At 40.1% G+C, this 15,918-nt stretch overlaps 1 protein-coding gene across 4 annotated transcripts in view; it reads right to left on the bottom strand.

The window, feature by feature from the left end:
* The window catches only part of epha7 (eph receptor A7), a 258,157-nt gene that overhangs the window by 166,590 nt on the left and 75,649 nt on the right, over positions 1 to 15,918 (bottom strand). The window lies entirely within an intron of this gene.

Below are 15,918 nucleotides of genomic sequence, written 5' to 3'. Positions count from 1 at the left end.
ACTTTCACAGTATCATGTTATACCCGCTCGACATCCATTGCTTTCGGTCCCCTAGAGGGGGGGGGTTGCCCACATCTGAGGTCCTCTCCAAGGTTTCTCATAGTCAGCATTGTCACTGGCGTCCCACTGGATATGAATTCTCCCTGCCCACTGGGTGTGAGTTTTCCTTGCCCTTTTGTGGGTTCTTCCGAGGATGTTGTAGTCGTAATGATTTGTGCAGTCCTTTGAGACATTTGTGATTTGGGGCTATATAAATAAACATTGATTGATTGATTGTTTGATTGAAAGCTCTACATAGGCTCTGACAAAAGGGATCAAATGCACAAGAGACGTTTCATTTACCTAATTTAAGAAGCTGCAGATGGTTTACATGTTTTATCAATTGCAGTTTGACTTTTTTCTGGCCAGCAGATGGGACAGCATGCAGGCATGCTGGACAAGAAGAAAGGTATGAACTCATCTTCAATTTTAAGGGTGGAACATCTTTTCACGGCATCTTCATCTGTTGGGCGCATGTTCGTGGCAGAATCAGATTCCTCACAGGGGTAAGCATCCGTTCATCTGTTCTCTTCGACAGTGGATGCAGGGTCAATGGCAGAACAAATCTGCATGTTTCCTTCTTGAAGGAAATATGGCGAGCAATACGACGATCCACCCTTATAGGTAAGTTTTCATGTTTGAAATTAGCTTGTTTTATATTTTTGAACACTGTTTCAACTGTGGCTGCAGTTGCAGTGACGCTGGTGCTGCGGAATATTAATCACAATATTTTATTAAAAAAAGTAGAACGATATGGCATCAGGGCTTCACGGTGGCAGAGGGGTTAGTGCGTCTGCCTCACAATACGAAGGTCTGCAGTCCTGGGTTCAAATCCAGGCTTGGGATCTTTCTGTGTGGAGTTTGCATGTTCTCCCCGTGAATGCGTGGGTTCCCTCCGGGTACTCCGGCTTCCTCCCACCTCCAAAGACATGCACCTGGGGATAGGTTGATTAGCAACACTAAATTGGCCCTAGTGTGTGAATGTGAGTGTGAATGTTGTCTGTCTATCTGTGTTGGCCCTGCGATGAGGTGGCGACTTGTCCAGGGTGTACGCCGCCTTCCGCCCGATTGTAGCTGAGATAGGCGCCAGCGCCCCCCGCAACCCCGAACGGGAATAAGCGGTAGAAAATGGATGGATGGATGGATATGGCATCAAAGGGTTAGTCTTAAACTGGATAAGAAGTTATCTAACGAACAGGAAACAATACGTGAAGCTAGGCGAAGACACTTCTACAATGCTAAATGTATCCTGTGGTGTACCTCAGGGATCAATACTAGGACCTAAGTTATTCAATCTCTATATAAATGACATTTGTAAAGTTACAAGAGATTTAAAGTTAGTTTTATTTGCGGATGATACAACAGTGTTTTGTTCAGGAGAGAACACACAGAAGATAATACAAATAATAACAGAAGAAATTAACAAATTTAAAAAATGGTTTGACAAAAACAGACTATCATTGAATCTCAGTAAATCTAAAATAATTCTATTTGGTAACAGTAGAAAAGAAAGTCAAACACAAATACAAATAGACGGAATAGAAATTGAAAGAGTATATGAAACCAAATTTATAGGTATAATGATTGATGATGATTTGAACTGGAAATCTCATGTAAAAAATATACAACATAAAGTAGCAAGAAATATGTCAATAATGAATAAAGCCAAATATGTTCTAGACCAAAAATCCCTTTCTATTCTCTACTGCTCACTAGTGTTACCATATCTGAGTTACTGTGTAGAAATATGGGGAAATAATTACAAAAGTACACTTCATTCATTAACAGTGTTACATAAAAGATCAGTTAGAATAATACATAATGTTGGATATAGAGAACATACAAACCCTTTATTTATTGAATCAAAGATACTGAAATTCCACGACATAGTGAAATTGCAAACAGCTAAAATTATACACAAAGCAAACTATAACCTGCTTCCCAAGAATATACAACAATTCTTCTCAACAAAAGAAGAGAAATATAATCTTAGGAAAAATGTAAATTAAAACATTTGTACACACGTACAACACTTCAGACCTTTAGTGTATCAGTATGTGGAATTAAATTATGGAATGGATTAAGTAAAGCAATCAAACAATGTACTAACATCATCCACTTCAAGAAACTCTTCAAACTGGAAGTGTTTACAAAGTACAAAGAAGAAGAACCATGATAAACATTCTGATTTTATTCATTCTCAAAATAATCTTACGTATTTCATCATATGGAATAAAACTTACTTCACCAATTATTTATTTATTTATTTTTATTGTGATTACTTATTGAGTATACATTATGAATACATTGAGAACAGGAAGTGAACAAAAGTTTTAGCAAGTGTTATGTAAAGAAAAAGGGTAGGATTAAATAAACTCTGCTTCTTCCTACTCCTTTCGAACATGTTGAAAAGAGAAACTGGAAATTGTGATGTATCATGTTGTATGCTTGCATGCTCAAAATAAACTCAAACTCAAACTCAGTAGTGAAAAATGATTCCTATCCAGAGTGGTAAGTAACTTGCAAGTTGTATTATATTGGGAATAATCTCAGGGAGGAAGTGGATGTTATCGCGATCTCCATCAGCCATAGCAAGTGACCTGCTCTCGTCACATTTTTCAGTTACCCATTGTTGTATTGACGTCAAACAGTGGGTAACTGTTGGACTGTCTTTTCTACTGCTTGTCCCTTTTGGGGTCGCGGGGGGTGCCGGAGCCTATCTCAGCTGCATTCAGGTACAACCTGGACAAGTCCAAACCAGTAATTATAATCCGCAAATGTGTCGTTGATTGTCTTTGCTGTCTAGAGATCAGCAGAGTAACTGTGTAATACTGTTCCATATTAGTAGGTGGCAGCAGGGAGCTAATTGCTTTATAAATGTCGGGAACATGGTTTGTTGTGATCACAGTATGCAGGCGACAGCGGGAGGCATTGTGAAGGTAAAAAGGTATCTAATGCTTAAATGATGTGGCTGTGATCTGGATGTGACTCAGAGCTGTGTCACATCCAGAAATACGCGGATGACACAGCCATCGTCGGGTGCATCAGGGACGGCAGAGAGGAGGCGTTTCGGAACCTGGTGAGGGACTTTGTTGTCTGGTGCCACACGAACCTCTTGCAGCTCAATCCGTCAAAGACCAAGGAGCTGGTCATTGACTTTGGGAGGTCGAGTCCACGGTCACAACCTATTGTGATCGAGGGAGTTGAGGTACAGACCGTGGACTCGTTCACGTACCTCGGGTTTGGGTGGACAATAAGCTGGACTGGACTGATAACACGGACCACCAATACAAGAAAGGACAGAGCAGGCTGTACTTCCTCAGGAGACTGCACTCCTTGCACATTAATAGAAAACTCCTGTGGATGTACTACCAGTCTGTGGTTGCCAGTGTTCTGTTCTACATGGTAGTGTGCTGGGGGGGGAATTACATCTAAGGACAGCGCCAGACTTGAGAAACTGATCAGGCGGGCCGGTTCTACAATCAGAATGAAACTGGACTCACTGGTGATGGTGGCAGAGAAGAGGACTGTTGACAAACTAGTGAGCATCCTGGATGATGCCAGTCACCCTCTGCATACTGTTATCAGTAGCCAGAGGAGCCTGTTAAGTGCTAGACTGCTTCATCCCAATTGCAGGACTAATAGACTCAAAAACTCCTTTGTCCCACACGCCATTAGACTGTACAACTCCTCTCTGGGGCGGGGGGTACAAGGATGACAAGGGATGCAAAACAATAACAGTGCAATACGTTTTCATAACATGGTCACTCACTACTGCCTAATTTCTCTTGTTATATTCTTATTTTACTGTTATATTTGTATTCCCATTGTTGCTTTTTATTTTTTATTCTTATTGTAATATTTCTGTATTTTGTTTCCATTTAAACCCCCATTATTTACTTTTTTTTAAATTTATCTCAACTCTGTACACTGCTGCTGGAATTTTAATTTTCCTGAAGGAACTCTCCTGAAGGAATCAATAAAGTACTATCTATCTATCTATCTATCTATCTATCTATCTATCTATCTATTCATCCATCTATCTAAAAGAAAAATAAACAAAAGACAAGTGCCGCTAAGAAAACGCTCTGAAGCTTATGGATGGCCTTGCAAAACGAAGCTAAAACTGAACTGACATCAAAGTAAACAAAAATAAAATGCTGGACGACAGCAAAGACTTACAGCGTGTGGAGCAGCAGACGGCATCCGCAAACTACATCCGTACATGACAATCGACAACAAAATAGGAGCGCAAGACAAGAACTAAGAGCTATATTGATGCATAGTTGGTTATGGTTTGAATTCATATCCAACAATTGCGAGAACAAGTTTTTATTGTCGATATCGGCTGCTGAGTTTCATTTTTTAATGTTTTCTGCTCGTGGTGTGCCTCAAGATTTTTTCAATGAAAAAAATGTGCCTCCAATCAGAAAAGGTTGAAAAACACTGGGCTACAGCACCCTCCGCTACCCCGAGACGGACAAGTGGTAGAAAATGGATGGAAGGTATTTTTTGCACCTGTCTGATGCTAAATAGGTTCCAAAACTATCAATACCTTTGGCTTCAATTAACGCCACAATAGTGACTGTTTTGCATGCTCCACAGATTGTGATTTAAAAAGCTGTGCTAAAGAGCTCACAAAAAATATTTGTTTCCTCAGGCAGTCCCAGTTGTAGATCATCTCGATGCAGTGTGCAACATCCAACCAGACAAAACAAGGCGGTAGTTTTGCATTTTGTTTACCAAGTAAAATGTTAAAGCATTCATTGATGTAACTTCAGGTCAGGATAAAGAGTAAACACCTTCACAAGAGCTCCTAAAAGGGACGGATATAAATCAGTCATAACTTCATTTTGAACAGGTGCACCTGCACAAATCCATTCGACGTGAACATCATATTTCTCCGACTGCTATTGCCTGCTATTGTCTGTCACATGTTAAATGAACATGAATCCAGGTGCCAGGCTTCAAAATTGTGAATTGCCTTTTTTTTGCTTGATAGAGTTGGTCTTTGTATTGAGCCTTTGCCGGAATTAATTCAATCCATTTCATCAACCTGAAAAGTTTAATGATGAACCTACTGGGTTGTGAGTTTTTCCTTGCCCTTATGTCGTTGTGGCTCGTGCAGCCCTTTGAGACACTTGTGATTTAGGGCTATATAAATAAACATTGATTGACTGATTGATGAAAGAGAAGCTGAAAAATCTGTGTTCATCAATTGTTGCAGGATCACGTGTGTGATGACTCTAGCCCAGGGGTGTCAAACTCAAATACAGAGTGGGCCAAAATGTAAAACTGAACAAAGCCGCGGGCCGAGGTTGAAAAAATTTACCTTTTAATAGGGACCCAAACAAGTTTTGCAATGAATATTGTACAAGCAAGGCTTAAATCGGGCAGCACGGTGGAACAGGGGTTGGTGCATCTGCCTCACAATACGTAGGTATTGAGTAATCCTGGGTTCAATCCCGGGCTGGGGATCTTTCTGTGTGGAGTTTGCATTTTCTCCCCAGGACTGCGCGGGTTCCCTCCAGGTACTCGGGCTTCCTCCCATGGAACAGGCAGAGCTTTTATAACGTAATAGTGCAAAATCAACTTTCAAAAAACAAACGAAAAAACATCAGTGGTATATTAAATAAAATGTAATTTAAAACATTAATGCCTCTTTTCTATTTGCAGCCTTCTGAGGTAAATATCAACATTAACTTTTTCCACAGGCTAATAAATTCAAAAATAAAATAAAAATTAGGTGGGCAGGGTTTGTTGGTAGCGGGGAGTGTATATTGTAGCATTCCGGAAGAGTTAGTTCTGCAAGGGGTTCTGGGTATTTGTTCTGTTGTGTTTATGTTGTGTTACGGGGCGGGTGTTCTCCCGAAATGTGTTTTGTCATTCTTGTTTGGTGTGGGTTCACAGTGTGAAGCATATTTGTAACGATGTTAAAGATGTTTATACGGCCACCCTCAGTGTGACCTAAATGGCTGTTGACCAAGTATGTATGTGTAAAAGCCGCATATATTATGTGACTTGGCCAGCACGCTGTTTATATGGAGGAAAGAGGACGTGACGGCATGTTGTAGAGGACAGTGCCTTTAAGGCACGCTCCCATTATTGTTGTCCGGGTGGAAATCGGGAGAATGGTTGCCCAGGGAAATTTTCGGGAAGGGCACTAAACTTCAGGAGTCTCCCGGGAAAATCAGGAGGGTTGGCAAGTATAAGTATTGGCGGTGAATGTGGTATTACCGGTGGGCCGGCTCTAATGTTAATTTGATATTGCCTTAAGGGCCAAATGAAAATAAACGGCGAGCCAAATTTGGCCCGCGGGCCAGAGTTTGACACCCACGCACTAGCCTATTACTGACCATATGTAATATCTGTTTAATTTAGCGAAAGAAAACAGGGAATTTTAAAAGTGATGCGGTTTTCCTGCTGGTCACGCAGCACCGTCCATACACGGTGCTATGTTTCCATTTGAGAGTAATGGAATACCGGTCTACTGCTGATTTTTTAGTTTTAAGAATAAATAAATACAATTGGCATCAATTACTTAACGTCTGCAATGCATTTACTACCAATCTAAGTGTGTTTGTGTTCAACATGGAGCCACAATCAAATCACTCAAATTTTTATCCTTCTAGGTATCTATAAACCGTAGTGTAAATACAAATGTAATGCAAGATAAAAAAAACACTTATGCACTACGTATTACATGCATAAGTAGGTAAAGCTTGCCCATGTTCATTTATTTGCAAATTAACTTCTATTTAGGTCTATTTTGCATTTGCAAATGATGTGCAATGCTAGCGTAAATTAGAAGACTAATTAACCTTGCATTTCTGCATTATCAGTGTACATTAAGCTTTGTATACAACATTTGTGTTTAAACATACTTACATGGAAAAGTAAAACTTGCAAAAGCTGCGTTAAAACTTTTAAATCTACAGTCCGTCTACCACCCCCCCAAAGCCAGTGAAGCATAGTTCATGATAATCATTTGAGAAGCAATTAATCAATCAATCAATTGCTGGCCAGCCTGGCTGCGTGGGGCTGGTGGTCCCTTGGCACCGCACCTGCTGTTTGGGGTTGGGCTCTTTGGGTGGCTGGAGCCATACTTTGGCTTCCACACACACTGGGAGACAAATATATTGTACATACAAATTCACATACATACTCACAAACACAGAAAATATATAAACACTAAGGTTGTCCTGATACCGAGAATTTGGTACCTGTACCAAAATGTATATCAATACCTTTTGATACTTTTCCAAATAAAGGAAACTAAAAACAAATTTCAAAAATTGGCTTTATTTTAAAGGGGAACATTACTACAATTCCAAAAGGGTTAAAAACAATAAAAATCAGTTCCCAGTGGCTTGTTGTATTTTTTGAAGTTTTTTTCAAAATTTTACCGGTCTCGGAATATCCCTAAAAAAAAGCTTTAAAGTGCTTGATTTTGCTATTTGCGAAGCGACTATCCCTTTCCCTGTGACGTCATACAGCGCTGCCAATGTAAACAAACAATTGCGAATACCAAAGCAAGATATAGCGACATTAGCTCGGATTCAGACTCGGATTTCACCGGTTTAAGCGATTCAACAGGTTACGCATGTATTGAAACGGATGGTTGGAGTATGAAAGTATTGAAGAAGAAACTGAAGCTATTGAGCGAATAGCTATTGACGCTATTCATAGCCATAGCATGGCCGAATAGCTGCGTTAGCATCGCCGGTAAAGTGTGCGGACCAAACGATCAGGACTTTCGCATCTTGTGACACTGGAGCAACTTAAATCCTTTGATTAGTAAGTGTTTTTTTCGCATTAAATGTGGGTGGAAGGAAACGTAATATAGTTGCAAATGCATCTGCAGGTTATCCATACATCTCTGTGCCATGTCTGCTTTAGCACCGCCGGTAAATAGCATGTTAGCATCGATTAGCTGGCAGTCATCATCAACAAAACTCACCTTTGTGATTTCGTTGACTTTATCGTTGCAAATGCATCTGCAGGTTATCCATACATCTCTGTGCCATGTCTGCCTTAGCACCGCCGGTAAACAGCATGTTAGCATCGATTAGCTGGCAGTCAACATCAACAAAACTCACCTTTGTGATTTCGTTGACTTTATCGTTGCAAATGCATCTGCAGGTTATCCATACATCTCTGTGCCATGTCTGCTTTAGCACCGCCGGTAAACAGCATGTTAGCGTCGATTAGCGTAGCATGTTAGCATCCATTAGCTGGCAGTCACGCCGCAACCAAATATGTCTGATTAGCACATAAGTCAACATCAACAAAACTCACCTTTGTGATTTCGTTGACTTTATCGTTGCAAATGCATCTGCAGGTTATCCATACATCTCTGTGTCATGTCTGTCATCGCCAGTAAAATGTGGAGACACTCTGGCACATTCAATGGGGGTCTGGCGGCAGACACTTTCGCATCTTTGGGCCAGTGGTGCAACTTGAATCCCTCCCTGTTAGTGTTGTTACACCCTCCGACAACACACCGGCGAGGCATGATGTCTCCAAGGTTCCAAAAAATAGTCCAAAAAACGGAAAATAACAGAGCTGAGACCCAATGTTTACAATGTGTTGAAAATGAAAATGGCGGCTGTATTACCTCGGCGACATCACATTCTGACGTCATCGCCTCCAGAGCGATAAACAGAAAGGCTTTAATTCGCCAAAATTCACCCATTTAGAGTTCGGAAATCGGTTAAAAACATATATGGTCTTTTTTCTGCACCATCAAGGTATATATAATAATAAATAAATGGGTTGTACTTGTATAGCGCTTTTCTACCTTCAAGGTACTCAAAGCGCTTTGACACTACTTCCACATTTACCCATTCACACACACATTCACACACTGATGGAGGGAGCTGCCATGCAAGGCACCAACCAGCAACCATCAGGAGCAAGGGTGAGGTGTCTTGCTCAGGACACAACGGACGTGACGAGGTTGGTTCTAGGTGGGATTTGAACCAGTGACCCTCGGGTTGCGCACGGCCACTCTCCCACTGCGCCACGCCGTCCCTATATATTGTCGCTTACGTAGGTCTGGTGATAATGTTCCCCTTTAACGGAAAAAATACAATAAACACGTTTCTTATTGCATTTTAAAGAACAATTTTCCAAGGTTCAAATGTAAATTGAAGGGCATTAAGCACATTGGGCGTTTCTTGTTGCACTCAAAGGACAATTTACAATTTTCCATATGACATGTAGTCTGACATAATCTAGGATTAAATTAGAATATAATAAAAAGCTTTACTAACATTATGTTAAATTATTCATGATTTATGGTTGCCAATCCTGGTATGTGCTTTCAAAGGGAACATTATCACAATTTCAGAAGAGTTAAAACCAATAAAAATCAGTTCCCAGTGGCTTATTTTATTCTTCGAAGTTTTTTTCAAAATTTTACCCATCATGGAATATCCCGAAAAATGCTTTAAAGTGCCTGATTTTCGCTATCTGTGAAGCCACCGTCCATTTTCCTGTGACGTCATCCAGTGATGCCAATACAAACAACATGGCGGATAGCACAGCAAGATATAGCGACATTAGCTCGGATTCAGACAGAGATTTCAGCGTCTTAAGCAATTCAACAGATTACGCATGTATTGAAACAAATGGTTGGAGTATGGAGGCAGATAGCGAAAACGAAATTGAAGAAGAAACTGAAGCTATTGAGCGAATAGCTATTGACGCTATTCGGCGATCGCCTTCTAACCAACGATTGAGTGTCGCAGGATATCCATACATCTCTGTGCCATGTCTGCCTTAGCATCGTCGGTAAAATGTGCAGACCAAACGATCGGGACTTTCGCATCTTGTGACACTGGAGCAACTTAAATCCGTCGATTGGTAAGTGTTTGTTTGGCATTAAATGTGGGCGGAGGGAAAGGCTGGATGCAAACATGGCTAAAAATGTACATACAGCTAGCCTAAATAGCATGTTAGCATCAATTAGCATGCCGTGCTAATCGGTGCATACTCCACGTAAGTCAACTTGAATCCATCCCTGATCGTGTTGTTACACCCTCCGACAACACACCAACAAGGCATGATGTCTCCAAGGTACAGAAAACAGTCAAAAAAACGGAAAATAACAGAGCTGATTTGACTTGGTGTTTGTAATGTGTTTGAGAAAATGGCGGATTGACTAACGTGACGTCATCGCTCCGAGTGCGAATAATAGAAATGTGTTTAATTTGCCAAAATTCACCCATTTAGAGTATGGAAATCGGTTAAAAAAATATATGGTCTTTTTTTCTGCAACATCAAGGTATATATTGACGCTTACATAGGTCTGGTGATAATGTTCCCCTTTAAGAAAAATACAATTACTAGTAAATACCAAAAACAATACTAAGGATAAAGTACACAGATAAGCCATGTAACAGGTAAAACACACATTAGTTAAAGATCAAATTCAGTGATTTTACTTGCATTAGTTGACGCTAGATGGGCGGTGTTAACTCTGCTAATATTTATCATCAAGCCAAGCAGCTGTGTGCGCGTCTATGTAGCAGCATGTTATGTATCTTCATGTGCACAACAGGAGAGCTGATTAACTTATAAGAGTAGCGAATGTGTGTTTGCGAGAATGGCAACGTGTTGGCTGAGTGACGTCACTGAGTGACTGGGCGAGTAAAGAGAGAGAAGTAATGCGAGTACTGCACAGTAGAAGGATGAACGGGTCCGGTTGTGTCCTAGAGGGAACGTCTGCCCTGTGGTGTACGACTACGGTCTGCACTGGAGCCGAACAACAGGATGGGTAACAACTACATTATTACTTGTCGGTCTTTATAACTCCTTGTGCAAATCTTATTGGTTAGATGTGTACTTAAGTTTGAAGCAAAGGTGGTAATAATAATCACCACATTTGGCGAGGCATTTTTTAAAGCAGAACTTGCAGCGCGACGTCTCCCTGTTTAAAGCGTCACCTTTATCGTTAGTTTTGAAGCCCAAATACTTTCATATGGTACACTCAACATCATGCGCCATGTCTCTGCAGTCCCCGCCGCACAGCGGAATTGGGATGAAAGAACGGTACCGGTACTTTTCAAAGGGAGTATAGTACCGATTTCAATTCATTAGTATTGCGGTACTTTTATACCGTACAACCCTAATACACACATATATTAACTCATCCATACACACAGATGCTCACGGTACATACATCCACACGCACATTCATATCACAAACATGCACACATACACTCATGCATATAATTGAATCAAACATATACTAACATTGTTATCTCAGGGGAAACTGGATAAAACACAGCACACTGACAAAGCTTAACCTATTGATACTATAACAATCTACAAGGTTAATACAGTTCGCTTCTCTTTCTTCCCCTCCATTTATCTGCTTTCTTTTGTAAATTAAGTAATCATTACATATGTGTATTGATGCATTTAAAACAATTGTATAGTTGACAATTGAGGTAATTATTGCTATTATTCATTATCAATAGTGCTATTTCTATTGGTATTTTATCCATTTACTTTACTAACTGCTTCTTTGCTATCACTTTTCGTATCATATTTGTACATATCATATTTGCTGATGCTAATTCTGTTGTTGTTGTGGTTGTTATTGTTTTTGTTGTCTCTGTTTATCCCCCTGGTTTCTCTGAAATTTCCCCCTCAGTCCTCCGTTTTTAATTTTTCTGTCGCCTCCTGTTCCCACTCAGCTGCGCCAAACATTAATATAAATCCGTTTAATAAAGTCAAATACAAATAAGGAAACAATAGAAGTAGTCCGCCCTTTTCTTTTGTAAAGTAAATCGATAGAGCAAATATGGGCATCGACATCGACAATATGATTTGCCTGAGTATCTGGAAAGGACAAAAAAAAAAGAAAAGGAATTAATAAAACAAAAATAAAGCAACACATTGACTAATTTGAATGGCACAAACCAGCAAAGACATAGCTGAAAACAAATTATATTATTGTTTGAACTACAAATTAAACTGGAGATTTCTGGTTCACCTTTGACGGCACATCCTAAATTGTTAATCGTTAATAATTCATAAAGTATAGCAGCATAAAATATAAATGATAAAATATCTAATAACTCAGAAAGAAAAACAGCACAAACAACCATTTCAACAGCACAAACCAGCACAAACGAATGAGACAATTTTAAACAGAGTTTTGCAAGGGGTCAAGTGCCATCTTCACGCAGTTTCACAAGCAGAATAAAAGAACCTGAACAGGAAATGCAACGAAAATAATAAAGTAAAACATAAAATAACAGTGAACACAGTTAAATATTTTTAAATCCATCTACTAGCCAGACTGCCAGCTCAACAAAACCAAAACCACATTTAGGGAAAATAAAGACAATTCAAACCACAAGCAACTTAATGGCTGATGTCAAAAACAAGCAACTAGTCAGACATACAGTATATAATGAATCATTTAATAAAAAGGAAGAACTATAACCTAGTACAAGGGTCGGCAACCCAAAACGCTCAGAGAGCCATATTGGACCAAAAATCCAAAAAAAGAAATCTGTCTGGAGCCACTAAAAACAAAAAAAACGTATATAAGTCTTATAATGAAGGCAACAAATGACGTAAGTGTCTATATTGGCTTTATTAGCCTACAGTCAAAATGACTTTAAAAGTCTTATATAATTGTTATAATGAAGGCAACACATGCTGTAAGTGTCTTTATTAGCTATATTAGCCTACTATAAAAATGACTATGTGTCGCAGGCTGAAGCAAATCCACCTTGACAGAATTGTTGAAATTTAATATTTGTTCTACACATTTTTACCACATTAGAAACTGTTAGTAAATCACAGGCTAGTCAGAAGGTGAGATACTTCTTGGAAATGACTGTCTTTTAATGGCCAAAGGATGTAGATGTGTGTGTCCAATTTAAAGGAAATGGCAGGGTGTCTTCTTCTAATGGATTTACTACAATATTTGGCAAGCAAGGTAATGTTTGCTGTGGTCTGAAAAAACATGGCACACAAATGCAGCCATTATTACACACCGATAGTGTGTCATGAGAAATGCAAAATAAAATTATATACAAAGAGGATACAATGATATTAAATGAGCTCAAATTCACCCCCAAATGAGGCATAATTATGCAATATGTACATACAGCTAGCCTAAATGGCATGATAGCATTGATTAGCTTGCAGTCTTGCTCTGAGCAAATATGCCTGATTAGCACTACAAGAAGTCAATAACATCAACAAAGCGCACTTTTGTGCATTCACGCACAGTATAAAACTTTTGGTGGACAAAATGAGACAAAGGAGTGGAAGTTTGTACATATAAACAAACTGTTGTGTCACAGTCCTCTCAAGAACCGCCAAAATTAGTAGGACAAAACGATGTTCACCAAATACTCTCATCAGTGAAGCATACACAGAAACATATTAACAATTTGTAAGGTTTGTGTCATGTTTGTCCTCAAACAAAAAAACATACTGAAACAAACAAAAAACATTTTTTCCCATCTTTTTCTATTTTCAATCCTTTTTTAAATGCTTCAGGGAGCCACTAGGGCGTCACTAAAGAGCCACATGCGGCCCGAGAGCGACGGGTTGCTGACCCCTGGTCGAGTATTAACGCTAATGCTTGAGTCTAGTCAAAACAATTATATTTAAATAGTCAAATCACAAAAGAAGTCATCTCAATGTATGTTACAGAATAAGGTATAAAGACTGCAACTGTTTCAGAGTATCTTATGCAGGGGTCTCAAACATGCGGCCCGCGGGCCAATTGCGGCCCGCCAGACGTTGTTTTGCGGCCCGTGCTTAGATATGACAATTTAATGCGTGTGCGGCCTGCGAGTTTAATGTGAACAGAACTTGACTGCGTCATACTATCCAACATTCTCGATTTTCACGGGAGTCCCCATAGAATCAAGGCCTAGCTTTACACAATCAGGCTATTCATGAAATGCTGTAACCAAGGGCGTAGAATTGGGTAGGGACGCTAGGGACACGTCCCTACCAATATCCAGCCGCTACTGTGTAGTCACTATCAATACAAGTGCAATACAATACAAGTTTTTTTCCCAAGATGGCGCTGCTGTAGTGGCTGCTGTAGGCAGGAGCTCTGTGCTCTTGTGTCATCCTTTTGTGTTTCCCTCTTGTTTTCATGTCTTATTATATTTTTTTGCCTTTTGGTCCGGGACCCTTTGGGACTGTGTGACAAGGGATGGCACTTTCGTGACCTCTGTGGTGCTTTTTTTGTGGACTTCTGGATCTGCCTCCCGGGAGCCTTTTGGCTATGGAGAACAGCTGCTGGGTGTCTGCTACACCAGAGTATGTTTGGATGTACTGGAGGAGATGCGGATGAAGGGACAGGGCTGCGGAGCTAGCACTGAGCGCTGGGACGGAGAGGCTTCGCGGTGTCTTGACTGGGTGAGCAGGTGTCGGACACCTCAGTCACCTTGGACGTATCCTCGCTCATCCATTCGGACTGGACACTGGCCGAGAGTGGAGTCGGCTGTCTTGGTTGCTTTGTTGGGTCTGCTTCTGTCTCTGACCATGCTCCCTCCTCCCCAGCAGACGATGGCGTGGAACACCGCAGAGGCCACCACAGTGGATATGTTTCTTTTACTTTTTATTCATAGCTGTATGTAGAAGTGTCTGGTTGTATCTGCTGCTTTAATGTCTTTAATGTCCTCTGTGTTCTTTGATGTTTGATGTTTCCCTCTTACACACATGGAAGAGGGATGTGTACCATGGTTATGAGTTGTTTTTTTATTTTTTTTATTTATTTGTTTTTTTCCCTTGGCCTCAGTCTGCACCTCCTCTCCAGGGCCCAGGCAAAGACCGATTTTTTAAATTTTATTTTAATCTTCTATTTTTTTCTCCCCCCCTTTGTTTACCTTTATCTCATCTTTTTTGTAAGGGGCGCTGGAAGCCGGCAGACCCGTCAGCGATCCTGTTCTGTCTCCCTGTAATGTTTGTCTAAACTTGAATGGGATTGTGCTGAAAATTTTAATTTTCCTGAAGGAACTCTCCTGACGGAATAAATAAAGTACTATCTAATCTAATCTAATCTAATCTAAGTGCTATCCATCCATCCATCCATTTTCTACCGCTTATTCCTTTTCGGGGTCGCGGGGGGCGCCTATCTCAGCTACAATCGGGCTGAAGGCGGAGTACACCCTGGACAAGTCACCACCTCCTCGCAGACAAGTGCTGTCCGTAATGTTTAGTCAATTATTATGGCACAGAAAGGGTTAAATGTCGGTCTCTGCTAGAAGTCCCGCCTCTAACCTAAATATCGCTCCCTGATTGGTTGCCACTTACATGCTAACTTACGTGTGATTGGCTGTCCCCGCTGTCACTCCTTCTGCTTGTAAAAGCTAGCCTACATGCTAGTTGCTAGCGAGCGGACGAGAGGTGTGTCACGCCAAAATTCTTCCCCCCTACAAAAACCTTCCCCCCTCCTTTTACTTCCGTGGTCATGATTAATAAAGACGTTTTGTTAACGCTATATTATACAAATATAACGCTGTTTTATAAAAATACAGACGTTTTGTTAACGCTATATTATAAAAAAAAATAGAACAAATTAAAAAAAACTATTTACAAACACAAGCTATGGGATGACGTAAGAGGAAACATGAGGAAAGTTAAACCCGGAAGTAAATGCGTCATCCCATAGCTTGTGTTTGTAATTTTTTTTTTTTTTTTTTTTTTTGTATTTTTTATAATATAATGTTAACAAAACGTCTGTATTTTTATAATACAGCGTTATATTTTTATAACATAGCGTTAACAAAACGTCTGTATTAATCATGACTCCGGAAGTAAATGGGGGGGAAGGTTTTTGTAGGGGGGAAGAAATTTGGCATGACAAGTGCAACTCGGTGTAAGTTGTAA

The sequence above is a fragment of the Nerophis ophidion genome, linkage group LG05 (genome assembly GCF_033978795.1).
Source record: "Nerophis ophidion isolate RoL-2023_Sa linkage group LG05, RoL_Noph_v1.0, whole genome shotgun sequence".
Taxonomy (NCBI): Eukaryota; Metazoa; Chordata; class Actinopteri; order Syngnathiformes; family Syngnathidae; genus Nerophis; species Nerophis ophidion.
The sequence above is the reverse complement of the archived record's forward strand: the minus strand, read 5'-3'. Positions and strand labels throughout refer to the sequence as shown.